The 14,995-nt window shown below is 43.7% G+C and overlaps 1 protein-coding gene across 1 annotated transcript in view; it reads left to right on the forward strand.

The window, feature by feature from the left end:
• The window catches only part of AR (androgen receptor), a 184,123-nt gene that overhangs the window by 92,105 nt on the left and 77,023 nt on the right, over positions 1 to 14,995 (forward strand). The gene's annotated exons all lie outside the window — the stretch shown is intronic.

Below are 14,995 nucleotides of genomic sequence, written 5' to 3' on the forward strand. Positions count from 1 at the left end.
TGGGCTGTTTTCAGGCCATTTTCCAGCACTCTGGCGCCCACGAAGACCAACTGGCTGGCATGCATGTGCGCACTGGACACCAAACGAGTAGCTGGCAATGGCGCACATGCCAACAGAGAGGGCTCTGCGTGCCAACTCTGGCATGGGTGCCATAGGCTCGCCATCACGGAACTAGAGCCAGACATAAATAGTCAAAGAATCAACTCTCCCTAAATTGTTCTCTGACTATATTACCAGAATCTCTCCAAATTGCTTGCTTTTCCTGCAGAACGACCAGATTAGGCTTTATGAATCTCGGGGGAGGTCAGGTTTATGCCTCTTATGACTGTGCAAGGAGTCTAAGCTAAGCTCACACGTGACGCCACCACCCCCTCCAGCCTAATTGTCCATTTCCAAAAACCTAGTTCCTTTAGCCAATTTCATTGTATTTAAGTACAATGACAATAAAGATTATACTTACTTTAGCCATTCTTCAGTGGAGTTAGCCTCCATCTCTCTAATCATCTTAGTTGCTCTTCTCTGCACCCTTTCTAGAGCCTCAGCATCTTTTTTGTGTCATGGTGACCAGATGTGGATGCGATATTCCAAGTGTGGTTTCACCAGTGCAATATAAAGCAGTACTGTCACTTCCCCCTGACCGTGATACTATCTCTCTGTTGATGCAGACTAGGACTGCATTGGCTTTTTTGGCAGCTGCAGCACATGGCTGGCTCATACCTAAGCAGTGCTCCATTAGGACATTTCAGTCCCCCTCACAATGAGGGAGTTGGTAGTCATTGTATTTGATTAGAACGACCGATCAGGTCTCCCATCAGCCATTTGGTGACTTCGGACCAACCACTGTCTCTAAGTCCCTCTGACCTCCTCATATGGTAGTTGTGCTATCCAGGTTAAATAAGGGAAGGCACTTGAGCTGGTAGAGTAGGAGTATGATATGAATCAAACAAAATTATCATCATCACCAATCATCTTGCTATTACCCTGGCAGTGCCTGAGGCATCCTTGGATGTAGTAGGCATGTTTTGATTCGAAACTCTCCTGCCCTAAGCCATACCCTGTTATTAGTGCTTGCAGATTTCACGTCAGAGCAATTTGCTGGGTGGAGGATGATATTGTGCCAAATTCATTGATAAACTCTAGTAGCAACTTCAGTTGGATAATAGATATTGTTTGTAGTCTAGTGCACTGTTCATCTTTGTTCTCAGGAACGATTGAAGCTTGCTCCCGTTCCTCTTTTACTTATTCCTGAGTTTAATTGTGATGCCAGCTAATGAGCCATGATTGAGATAATTGCATTAATTGCATTTGCTTGCTTGCTTTTTGGTGCATTGTACTGAGGCATGTAGTAGGGAGCTAGCATCTTATAGAATTCTCAGAACACTCTCCAGACCAGGGCAAGATGCCACTGAACTGAACCCATGTGAATGTGAAACCAGAGGATTAAAAAAAAAATGCAGTTTTTGCAATTGCAATTATATTTTGCAATTGCAATTACAAAAAAATGCAGATGTTTCATTTCAGCATCTCCAAGTTTGATTTCCCAAGTATTTCCAAAAGAAATAAACTCATTGCATTTGACAGACTGTAAAAGTAGGGCCTTAAACATTATAAACAAGAACTTGAAATCACATAGTTTAAATTAGAATCTTCTGGAATCCAGAAGAGAAAAATCTGAACTCTAAAATTTAGGCAAAAGATACTGGTTTAATTGAAATACATATCGTATTTTTCAGAGTATAAGGTGCACCATGATTTTGAAGAGATATTTTTTTAAAAAAGGTTTTTGCACTCTGCAGGCCTCCCAAACCCTCTGCATGCCTTGTTTTTTGCAAAAAAAAGGGGGGGGGCATGCAGAGCTTTGAGAGGCTTGTAGAATGCTCCTGGGGGCTGGGGATCAAAAATAAGCAAAAAAAAAACAGGCTGTTTTTCACAAAAATGGGCCTTTTTGCCCAAAATAGAGCATGCAGAGGCTTTGGGGGTCTTGTAGATTGCTCCTGGGGGCTGGGAGGGCAAAATGAGCAAAAACAGCCCTCTCCAGTCCCCAGGAGCACATTGCAAACCTCCCAAACCCTCTGCACATCCATTTTTGCAAAGGGGGCGAGATTTCAGTAGGCCATAAATGCTGTATTCAGTGTATAAGACACACCATATTTTCACCCTCTTTTTTTTATACTCCGAAAAATATGGTAGTTCTGAGTAAAAAAAGTGGGGGCATGTATAGGACTCCAGAGACCAACCTCAAGGCAGTTGAGGGCAATTAGAGAGTTCCTTCTGTGAAGGAATGGCTTTCTGTTGGGCGTTTCAAGCGTACCCTGTTTCCTTGAAAATAAGACCTCCCCAGATAATAAGCCCAATCGGGCATTTGAGCGCATGCACTAAAAAAAACCTCCCCCAAACATAAGCTCTCCCTGAAAATATTGCAACACAGCAGCAACCATGAGGTGACCATGCTCACTGCCTCCTGCAATTCAAAAATAATAAGGCCTCCCCCAAAATAAGGCCAAGTGCTTATTTCAGGGGTCAAAAGAAAATAAGACCCTGTCTTATTTTCGGGGAAATACAGTATGGCTTGGTGTATGGGGGTCCTGACATTGTAAGAATTCATACAAATCTCTAGAATTCCCTTGCAATCCATTGTGTGGTAATTGAATCGCTGAACTTTGGAGTCCAATTTCCTGTCACAAACCTTTGTGGAAAGGGAGGATTGGAAACTTCAGTGGGGGCACCTGCAATTTGAAATAACATATCCTCCTCACCAGAATCCAATCTGCCTCCAAAATGGAGCTTTTTCAGAAAACTGTTAATGTATGAATTGATATTATCTATTACTCTCCTGTGCATGTTAGCAGCCATCTTTTTATGTCATAGTATTTTAATGCATTTTATTATTTAGTTTTGATGGATGTTGTAAATTGTTGAGCCTCCTCTTGCAGCAAGGATAAATCTAATACATGTATATACACACCAGGGGTGGGATCCTGTACCAGTTGGTACCAGTTTGCTTCATGTGTGCTTGGTGGAATGTGGAAATGACACAGTCTTTGATTTTGTTTACTTAAATTTAAGTAAATTTAAGTAAAGTAAAACTAAATGTAATTTAATTCAATGTGATTGATGGGATCCCCTCACCTGTATGTAGTAAGATAAATACGTATGTAAGAAAGGGCTTGTGCTATGGGGTATTTTATTTTTCAGTTAAAAAAGAAAAAAAAATTGAAATCCATATAAGGCAGGAGCTGTTGTTGTTTTCCAAATAGGAGCTGCAATATCACTTTTTGCCCTTCCTGAGCACCTGACAGGTGGCGTGGGGATGCCATTGTAGCAAATGGAATGCAATATTCTCCGCATCCCTTCCTTCTTGAAATCGGCTTCGATATGATAGTCTTAACTGCAGGGGTGTTTTTTTGTGGCCATGGAATAAGTGTCTACTGCTTGGGAGAATGCCTATCACAAAACAGCAGAGTTCAGAGACATCACACTGACAGGAATAATCAGTGGAACGACTTGCCTCCAGAAGTTGTGAATGCTCCATCATTGGAGGCTTTCAAGAAGAGGTTGGACAGCCATTTGTCTGAAATGGTATAGGGCAGTGCTAGCTAACCTTTTTGTCCTTGTGTGCCAAAATTGTGTGCGTGCACATGTGTGCCCACAATGCAATGCAGACCAGCCCCCTGTGCATGAGCGGATGACCCCCCCCTGCACATGTGTGTGCAACCCCCTCTCCACACAGCAGGGGGAGTATTTTCACCCTCCCCAAGTTCTGGAGGTTTTTCTTGAGCCTCCAAGAGGGTGAAAATGGCCTCCCCAGGCTCTGGAGGTCTTCCAGAGGGTGGAAACAGGCCTGTTTCTGAACTTCCACAAGTCCCATTTTTTGCCCTCCCCAGGCTCCGGAAGCTATTTTTGTTTCTAGACTGGTCACGTTCAAGGGAGCAAATGACATTATGTTTGTTGTGATGTGGAACACTTACATAATTTGTATTATTTGCACAATAGCATTGCAGTGGGTGTGTCATCCGTCTTTCCTTAATGGACACCTACTCATGTTCCCTGCAGATGATATCATTCAGCAGAATTGTAGTAACCAGAAGGTTTCAATTTACTTCATTGTGTTGACATTAGAAATCAACATGCTACATATTTAATCTTGTATCTCTGGAGGCCCTTTTAAGTCTGATGGTAAAAGATACAAGTCATTTTTTTCATTTGGAATGTTTGCATAATTTTTGTTGTATAAATTCTGCTTGATGTAGGATTCTGTTTATCTTACACAGTACTTACAAACTGCTCAGAGTCAATTAGACAGTCAGATGGGTGTATAAATTTGATTGATTGATTAATAAATCAAATAAATAAATTTGAATTATACACACTCATAATTTTACATTTCTTTTAAGTTTATTTTTAACTATTTAATCTATAAATTAATCTATAAAATTACTATTTCTACTATAATTGTCACCTTTAATAGACTTCAAAAAAGGTCACTCTGAGACCATTTATGTCATACCATTTCCTTTTTTTTAACAAACATTTTTATAGCTGATTAAATTGAACTGATAATAATTGGAACTGATCCATTTCTTATATGTGGCCTGATACTCCTTTTTCTTCTCTGAACCTTTGTGTGGAATATGTCATGCTTTTCCACAGATTTAATGTTTTGAGGGTATGAATGAAAATAAATGCCATGTTGTGATACACTTGTGTATACTTTACAAATGGTGGGAAGGGGGAGGGGAGAGCAGGCATACTGGCAGCCTCATTGCTTCCTCATGCTCCACCTGTCTCACCTCTTTGCTTTCCTTAGATCTGCATTTCTTGTGACAAAAGACGCATCAATAAAAGAGCCCCCATTGCCCTCCAATGAAACTCCAGCAGCTTAAATGTGGCCAGTTGCATTTCTGAAATGTCAAGGTGTACACCTACTTCAGAGGTGGCTATTCAGCCAATTCAGACAGGTTCTGGACAACCGGTAGTGGAAATTTTGAGTAGTTCGGAGAACCGGCAAATAGGCTGGCCCCGCCCCTGTTGCCTCCCAGCTGATCTTCTTTATTGCCCTGAACAGGAAAACGGAGCTGGAAAGCAGATTAGTAGAGTGGGGAGGGAATAGGAATTTTGCAGTATCCTTCCCCTGCCACACCCACAAAGCCACGCTCACAAAGCCACATCATGCCCACAAAGCCATGCTCACAGAACCAGTTGTAAAAAAAATTGAATCCCACCACTGATCTGCTTTGTGTGTCTGGGAGTCATGCTCAAGCCAAGGGGGTTATGAAATCTGAGATGACAAATGATCCCTAAAGAATAGCAGGTTAGGAGCTCCCATATTCATACACCAACAGGTGTTTTCCAAACTAAATATGCAGGGCAGGAAATGGAATTTCTGTTTGTTTTATTTAAGAAAATTTATATTGCCAGCCACTCACTCTTCTTTTTTTTTTAAAAAAATTATTGAATGTTTTAATCTTTAAAAACAGTAAAGAAGACACAACAAGAAAACAAAACAAAACACAGAACATACATAACAATATACAGTAATTTTACAGCTTTCTTTATCAGCTTTCCTGCTTAGCTTTTATAGTTCTCCCTTCTGCATTTCCTTCCTCTCATTATAACCTTGTCCTATAATGTAGCAAATGTAGTATTAACACTTATAATACTATTCATTATTTGTATCACCATATATTTATATCCTCTGTTTTGTGTTTTGGCTTCTGATTTCTAGCCACTTATACATTTTATTCCATACTTTATAGAAGTCCAATTCTTCTCTTTCTTTTAGTTCTATTGTCATTTTATCCATTTCTGCGCAATTGAGTATTTTCCTGTTTATAGTTTCACCTGAGGCCGAATCAAATTAAGGCCGAAATTTTTAAAAAAATATTTTTAAAAATATTTTTATTAAAAGCTTTAGCTACAACAATAAAAGATAATACAAACTGAAAATGAAAATAAAAGTAGAAAGGATAAAAGATACAAGGAGGAGAAAAAGTAAGGTGACCAGATTTTCAGATTGGAAAAGAGGGACACCCTTGACCGGGGGGGGGGGGAGGGGGCTTGATTAAAAAAAAATTTTTTTGTCAAAAGGTCACCCCAGGACACTGAAACCAGCATAAATACGAATCTGTTGCCAAACAAATTTTTGATCATGTGACCATGAGGATGTTGCAACGGTCGCTAAGTGTGAAAAATGGTCATCAGTCACTTTTTTCAATGCCATTGTAACTTTGGTCACTAAATGTTTTCCCCCTCCTCGAGACTCCTCACTTCTTCCTTCATTCCTCTTGCTTATCTACCTTCACCTTATCTGTCTTCTGCTCTTTCCCTCTCTTCCTTCCTTTCTCCTTCCATCCTCTCTTCTTTCCTCACTCACTCCCTTCCTCCTTTTTCTCTTCCTTCCTCCTTCCATTCTTTCAGCTTCATTTCTTTTGCCTATCTACCTTCTCTGTCTTTCTGCTCTTTCCATTTCTTCGCTTCTGTTCCTTCCTCCTTCCCTCCTTTCCTATTTCTTCCTTCTTCCTTCCTTCTGCCTATCTACCTTCACCTTCTCTGTCTTTCTGCTCTTTCCCTGTCTTCCCCTTTCCTCCCTCCCTCCCTTCTTTCCTTTCTAGTTCCATCTTTTCTTCTTTCCTCTCTCCCTCTTTTTCTTTTTTCCTTCCTTCCTCCTTCCTCTTGCCTATCAACTTTTTTTATTTATTTTTGTTACATAGACGACACATACCCACAACAATAAAAACAAAACAAAACAAAAAGAAAAAAACCCATCATCACATATAGCATGTCATTTGGTTACAAGTGTTTTAACATTTATCATTCTTATACATTTATTATTTCATTTAATAGGTTATAATATACAGTTTGGGTTGCTTTGTTTACCATCCCTTCCTCCTCTTATAACACCACCTTATTTTCCCTTTCTTTTCTCCCTTCCTCCCTTCTCTACTTTCTTCCTTCCTGCTCTCCTTTCCCTTCCTTCTTCCCTTACCTTTCTCCTACTCCTGCTCTTCCTCTTCCCCTTTCTACCCTCTCTCCCCCTCTTTCTCTCCTTTCCATCCTCCTCTCCTTACCTCTTTCTTCTTTCCATCTTCCTTTCATTCTCTCCTCCTTTCTCCCTTTCTCCCAACTCCCTTTCTGGGAGTTGAAGTCCACACACTTTCAAGTCTCCAAGGTGGAGAAAGACTGATCTATCTAATTAATATAATTATTTCTCCCTCTCTTTTTCACTCTCTCTCCAGCGCACACACGCAAATGCATAGGGCAGCCCACCTCACACACAGGTAACTCCGGGCGGCTTATGGGAAGAGGACAGCCGACCACTCAACCACGCGGGGGGGGGCAGGATTTCGCCAAGAAAAGTTAACTTTCCTGCGAAAGGGGCCGGCAGCCTCTCAGCTGTTCCCGGCCGGGGAGACCTCCCCCCACTTCCACTCCTGCGACCCTCCTCCCGCCTCCTCGGAGCTTCAAGCAAGCTAACTGGGAAGGCCGGGGAAGAAGAAAAAGCGGCGGCGCAGGGGCGTGGCGGAAGCCCGGCTGCCGTTTCTCTTGCTGAGGGCGGAAGGGGAGGAGGAGGAGGAGAAAGTTAAAGTGGTGGCCCGATCCCTTCAGCAGCCGAGGCGGGAAACGTGCGTTTTGACAGGGCTTCCACAGCGCTGTGCAAGCCCTGCCAAAGTGTCCGTTTCCCGGGCGGGCTGCCGTTTCTCTTGCTGAGGGCAGGAGGAGGAGGAGAAAGTTAAAGTGGCGGCCCGATCCCTTCAGCAGCCGAGGTGGGAAACGTGCGTTTTGACAGGGCTTCCACAGCGCTGTGCAAGCCCTGCCAAAGTGTCCGTTTCCCGGGCGGGCTGCCGTTTCTCTTGCTGAGGGCGGGAGGAGGAGGAGGAGAAAGTTAAAGTGGCGGCCCGATCCCTTCAGCAGCCAAGGCGGGAAACGTGCGTTTTGACAGGGCTTCCACAGCTCTGTGGAAGCCCTGCCAAAGTGTCCATTCCCCGGGCGGGCTGCCGTTTCTCTTGCTGAGGGCGGAAGGGGAGGAGAAGGAGGAGAAAGTTAAAGTGGCGGCCCGATCCCTTCAGCAGCCGAGGCGGGAAACGTGCGTTTTGACAGGGCTTCCACAGCGCGGTGGAAGCCCTGCCAAAGTGTCCGTTCCCCGGCCTGGCTGCCATTTCTCTTGCTGAGGGCAGAAGGGGAGGAGGAGGAGGAGAAAGTTAAAGTGGCGGCCCGATCCCTTCAGCAGCCGAGACTAATTCTCTGCATGAACGAGAGCGTGGGGGCAGCGGCAGCCGCCCGCACAGAACTTCCACGCGCTTCAGGGGCTTCTGCCGGGCGGCGGGAGCCCCGGAAGCGAGAGGAAGTTCTCTGCGGGCGGCTGCTGCTGCCCCCACCCTCTCCTCCTGCCGCGGTGAGCGGAAAATTCTCTGATTAGAATTAGATTAGATTACTCACCAACAAGCGCAGCTGCAACCCCAAAAGACGAAAGGAAAATGGAGACTCGCGCAGGCGTCCTCAGGCTAAGGAGTCCAGCCAATCAGTGAGCTGGTTGGGATGGAAAATTTTCCATCCCAGCCAGCTCACTGATTGGCTGGAGTCCTGGCCAATTAAATCAGTGAGCGGCAGGCTGGGCTGGCTTAAATTTGTAGGTAGCAGATAGAACAGAACGATGAGCCAGCCCAGCAAGCTAGCAGCTGATGGGCGGGAGCTGTGAGCGCCAAAAAAGGCGTGCTTTTTAAAAAAGCGTGCGGGATGTGGGAAAATGCATTAAAAAGCGGGGGTGTCCCGCCAAAAGTGGGACATCTGGTCACCTTAAGAAAAAGTGAAATAAAAACCGGGGAGGTGACTTCCCAACCCTCATCATTAACCACCCTTCTTTCATGTTAACATGCCCAGGCCAATCATCCTCTTATAACTCTCCTCTGAACTCCTTCCAGTTCCAAGCGCCCTTCTTCTCACAGCAGAGCCAAAACTGATCATGGCATTGTATGTATGGGATAACCAGGGCAGCAGAGAATGTGGTATTATCACTTCCTGTGATCTCAGCATTACACCATGGTAGATGCAGCTCAGTATTGCATTAACTCTTTTGGCAGTTGCAACATATTGCTGGCTTAATTTACAGTCTCTGAGAAAGTCCAGATTCTTTTTACAAATAATACTGTTGAGCCACCTGTTGTATACTTGTGCATTTGGTTCTCCCTACCTAAATACAGAACCATACATTTTCCACTATTGAATAATGCTTTCTTGCATCAGGCCCAATATCTAAATCTATCAAGACATTTCTGAACTTTTAAGCCTAGTTTCTGAGGTGTTAGCAGTCCCCTATGACCATACCTCATGTGTCGTCTGAAAAATTTAATGAGGATTCCTATCTAAGTCATTTAAGAGTAGTAAGCCCAGGACTTCACACTTGGAGATACTCCCCAAGTCATCTCTCTCCATAGTGGCATAATTAACAATCATGCTTGGGTCACTTTAGTCACTTTGTCAAATAATGAAATAAGATTTATTTGGCATGATCTATTGGTTTCTGGTTATAACTTTGCTTGCTTCTAGGTGTTCGCAAATCTGTCGCTTAATTATCTTTTCCACAATCTTCCCAGATATTGATGTCAAGGTGCAGTTTCCTGGATCTGTCCCCACCGTTTTTAGAAGATGGGAACCATATGAGTTCTTTTCCAGTCCTATGGCACTTCCCTTATGCTCCAGGACTCCAAAAGATTTTGTTCAGTGGTTCCAAGATCACAACTGCCAGCTCTCCAGAACTAGCTTGTAAATTCCTGGAAATGCTTTCATTATTTTATTTTATTTGTGCCTATTTTGACCTGCTTTCCTGTCCTGTATCCCAGGGTGTGTGTTTTTTTTTTTTGATAGGTTAGACTTTTTTCCCCTTTTGCGTAAAAATAGATGCAAAGGAAAAATTAAGCAGTTCCACTTTGTGACACCTTCATTCTGAGCCTTGTCTTTCAGGATTTTATCTTCATAGATTCGCTCTATTTGCTGATATTCTATTCTAATTATGAGCTTCTCTTATGAAAGTGCCAAGTCTCTGAAAAGCCTTGCCTTCTCTCTGCCCTTCCAATAGTTGAGTCTGCTTCTTCTCTGGAAGCAGCACCAAGCCTTAACTCTGCATATGGAAAATGAGGGTTTTCTGAGATTGGCATGGGACCATTTAGTCCCAAAACTATTGCCCCAACTTTGCTTTGGAAACAGAATTACACTCTGAAGCTTTTCTTCCTTGTTTTCCATACCGTGTGTGGTCCTCCTGCAGAAGCTCCTGAGCTGTTCTCAACCTCTCTGCTTATGGGTAAGAGAAATTGATTGTCCTGGAGGGGAAACAGCTGGCAATGTCTGCCTGTTCCAGTTCTTACTGGGGAGCTCCACATTCTTTGCTTCCTTGTAAATCAATAACAATAAACCGTGAGCCAATTGACCCCCCCATCTTTAGATGTTCTGATAATAGTTATTTAGCCTATAAAAAAAGAAATGTGGATTAACAAATTGCACCGACAAGGGGCATCAATAAAGCTATGTGTTTGTTATGGCTCTTGATGTAGAGAAGACTGCAATCATGAGTTGCTTGCCAAGTGGAAAGGCACTAAATCATTCAAAAATAAATCCGTATCATCAGCCTGTTGAGACGCTTTCCAAAGACACAGACCAAGGTAGGGAGGACACTCCAGAGGAAATAAAAGCTTTTCACAGTTTGTATATTTTAAAAGATCATCAGAGTCTTCGTCAGTTTAATTCTAAGTGCTTAGTTAAAATGAGTCATCCCTGAAAATAGAAAGCGATCGCTGAAGAAGATGGAGAAGTACTTCTCCCCATAAATATAAACTTTCACTTGATTCTCCTCAGCTGTCTTGAGATTTTCTTGCCTAGCCCAGGCACGGACACTGTGCAGCACACGTTTGAAAATTGTGATCACTGATCCTGGGGCTCTACTCTCTGTGGATCAACTGTAATCCCGCAATCAAGAGTTCCCATTGATTTTGCTGCAGAGGATTATCTCTTTTCTTTACTTGCTCACTTTCGCTTTAACTCAAAATCCTTAAAGGCAATAGTACCAATCATACAATATTATATTCTTAATACCCTGCTTCCCCAAAAATAAGACCTCCCTGGATAATAAGCCCAATTGGCTTTTGAGCGCATGCGCTAAAATAAGCCCTCCCCTGAAAATAAGCCTTCACCTAAAATATTGAAACGGATGCACAGCTGGTCCCCACCATTTCCAGGGGGAGGGGGACATGCACTTGCCATCCATGCGGAATGGCCTTGCAGAGGCCGCTACCGCAAACCCTAGCTACTGCGCCCTTCTCTTAGTGGCAGCCACAAAAAGAGCAGCAAGCCCAGTGACATTAGGACTGGCAAGAGTGTGCCAGAAGCAGAGACAGAACTTCCGGCCCTCTCTGGATCAGCTGATCCATGGGCCACAGTTTAGGGGCCTCCTGCACCTCAAAAATACCAAGACCTCCCCAAAAATAAGGCCAAACACTTATTTCGTGGGTCAAAAGAAAATAAGACCCTGTCTTATTTTTGGGAAAACATGGTATTTTCATTTGGCTCTGTTCAATGAGTAGTAAAGTGCACTGCATGCCTTGCCATGCTGGGATCCTATGGAAACATCCCCCGCCCAATCCCTCTTGTCCATCTTGCTCTTTGGTACCCTGCCTCTTCTATTTGGAAATTGAATGTGTCTCCAGGGCCATTTGTTGATGCCCTCAAACTGAAAAACCCATGAAGGAGGGAAAGTGAGACTGAAGCCCCCCTTTGAGCCATCAGTATTTTTATTAAAGGAGTCCAGAGAAACGCCTTTCCATGAGCAAAGTTGAGAAAAGGCAATATTTATTATTTATTTATTTTTATTTATTTATTTATTTTCTTTACTTTGTCAAACAGGTAAACAATAACAGGTATAAGTATAAATGTAAGTATGAACACAGTAAATGGGTATGAATAAATGGAGACATATAGGAACGGGAGGAATTGAAAGAACATGGAGGTCATGGAAGTGATTAATCAGAATGGAAATGACTTTCAGATCATCGTAGGGAAGGACCAGAAGTGAACTTTTTGTTAACAGTTTCATCACAGGCAAGAAGTTGAAACCCAACTTCACTTATTTCATTCAATACATTTATATAGCTGCCCAGAGTAGGTGACTCTGGGCAGCTAACAGGTTTTTTTAAATGCCATATTGCCACTAGTGAACAATTTATTGTGGGTTGGCCAGGAAGCTTATGTCAAATTTCAAGGAATACTGGATTGGCCAAAACATTTAGAAGGAAATCAGCGGTGGCTGGCCACCTTGGTGCTGGAAGTGGAGGGTGGAAGGGAAGATCTTTTGGTCCAGGGCTGATGAGACTTTGGAATTGAACTATTTTACCTGGCATGGGATGGTAGGGACTGGAATGAAGAGTGTGGAAGGAAGTCCATGGCACCATGAGAACATAAGAGTGGAAGCCAACTAGTCTATAACCCGGAGGTCTTCAAACTTGGCAACTTTAAGACTTGTGGACTTCAACTCCCAGAATTCTCCAGCCAGCTCTGCTATGCTGGCTGGATAATTTTTGGACTTGAAGTCCACAAGTCTTAAGTTGCCAAGTTTGGAGACCTCTGTTATAACCAATAATCCAAGCGGAGAGAGATTCTTGTAGTTAAGAAGCTAGTAGATATTTACTGATGATAAATGTATAGATGTTGGGGGAGGATAACTAGTATCTGTAGTGCAATTATTGAAGTTTGACAGCCTGAATAGAAAGTGTTGATGTGGTAACAAAATTTTAAAACAAAGCAATAGGAATTTTGAATTGAGGCAGGCTGAGATTGTAGGATTGTAGGAAGGATGGAAAAGTGAAAAACAGGAGACATGTTCTCAGGATCAGCTGAAATGTTTTGACTGAAAAGAGAGTCAGTTGACAAATATTGGGTTGCTGTGTTTTGCCACATAATGTGTGGATCGATCCCACCTAATCTGCTTATCTACTGCAGTAATTGTTGAAGAGGCTTTAAGGAGTATACATGGGCGCCCCTGGAGTGGGGAGGGAATGGAGATTTTACAGTATCCTTCCCCTGGAGTGGGGAGGGAATTGAGATTTTACAGTATCCTTCCCCTGGAGTGGGGAGGGAATTGAGATTTTACAGTATCCTTCCCCTGGAGTGGGGAGGCAATGATTTTAGATTTTTTTTTTAGATTTTATTAAGAATTTATATGCCGCCCTTTTCCCTGGAGGGACTCAGGGCGGCTTACAATAATAAGGGGAAGGGGGTGCAAGACAAGACTTAAAGGAAAAAAAATCGTGAATAAAAGAAAATTATCCATAAAAACACAACATTCATTCAACATTCGGGCGGGGTGAGAGTAATCCTATCCCCAGGCCTGACGGGATAGCCAGGTCTTCAGGGCTGTGCGGAAGGCCTGGACTGTGGTGAGGGTACGGATCTCCACGGGGAGGGTGTTCCATAATGTCGGAGCTGCAACTGAGAAGGCTCTCCTCCGCGTAGTCGCCAGTCGGCACTGACTGGCGGATGGAATTCGGAGGAGGCCTACTCTGTGCGATCTGATGGGACGCAGGGAGCTAATTGGCAGGAGGCGGTCTCTCAAATAGTCAGATCCACTACCATGGAGCGCTTTATAGGTGGTAAGTAGGACCTTGAAGTGCACCCGACGATCAACAGGTAGCCAGCGCAGCTCACGGAGGATTGGTGTTATATGGGCGTACCGTGGTGCGCCCATAATCACTCGCGCGGCCGCGTTCTGAACTAGCTGAAGTCGTCGGATGCTCTTCAAGGGCAGCCCCATGTAGAGCACATTGCAGTATTCCAGCCTAGAGGTCACAATGGAGATTTTACAGCATCCTTCCCCTGGAGTGGGAAGGGAATGGAGATTTTATAGTATCCTTCCCTTGGAGTGGGGAGGGAATGGAGATTTTACAGTATCCTTCCCCTGGAGTGGGCAGGGAATGGAGATTTTACAGTATCCTTCCCCTGGAGTGGGGAGGAATGGAGATTTTGCAGTATTCTTCCCCTGGAGTGTGTTGGGAATGGAGATTTTACAGTATCCTTCCCCTGGAGTGGGGAGGGAATGGAGATTTTGCAGTATCCTTCCCCTGGAGTGGGCAGGGAATGGATATTTTACAGTACCCTTCCCCTGGAGTGGGGAGGCAATGGAGATTTTGCAGTATTCTTCCCCTGGAGTGTGTTGGGAATGGAGATTTTGCAATATCCTTCCCCTGGAGTGGGCAGGGAATGGAGATTTTAAAGTATCCTTCCCCTGGAGTGGGGAGGGAATGGAGATTTTGCAGCATCCTTCTTCTGCCACGCCCACAGAACTGGTGGTGAAAAAATGTGAATTTCACCACTGGTTACTAGTCCAACATCTCTGCAGAACACCAATGGGGCAGCTGTAACATAATACCAAACCCTTGAGTCTGTTAAGCCTGTTCGTGCATTCCTACTCCAGTGAGGAAGTTCAAAGTTTTCACATGACTGGGACTTCTGCTTTTTTCCTCTACACTCTTATCCAGAAAAACAGCTTTTCAGCTGGCAATGGGAATGGCGGGACTTTGGGGATGATGGATAAGAGGAAGTGCTACTGAGAGCTGATTGTGTTAAAAGATCTTGGCAAAATTTCACCTTAGGGCACTTGAGATGCAAAGGGTCTTGGGTGTTATCACAAGTACTAATAAGATAAATTGCAAGGCTGTGGGGTTGTTTTATATCTTTTTTTCAATGTGGTTGTTTTTCAGCCTGTGCCCCAACGTCATGCCAGGCATCCTGAGTGAGGGAGAGCATTATTGTGAGGGAAAAAAAGAGTCTAATGACTTTCATTCAAGGCCTTCATTACAGGTTGTTGATGTGATTTTGCTAAGGAGGGTCCATCATGTCAAACAAAGAGCACAGGTGTGTAATGCCTGGAGGGTTGGGGGGAGTTTCTTACTCTGGACTCAATCGTTGCCTAGGAGACAGCTGCTTGCACCTCTTTGCAATGACTTCTCCTGGAAAG

Source organism: Thamnophis elegans, chromosome 12 (genome assembly GCF_009769535.1).
Source record: "Thamnophis elegans isolate rThaEle1 chromosome 12, rThaEle1.pri, whole genome shotgun sequence".
NCBI classification, from domain to species: Eukaryota; Metazoa; Chordata; class Lepidosauria; order Squamata; family Colubridae; genus Thamnophis; species Thamnophis elegans.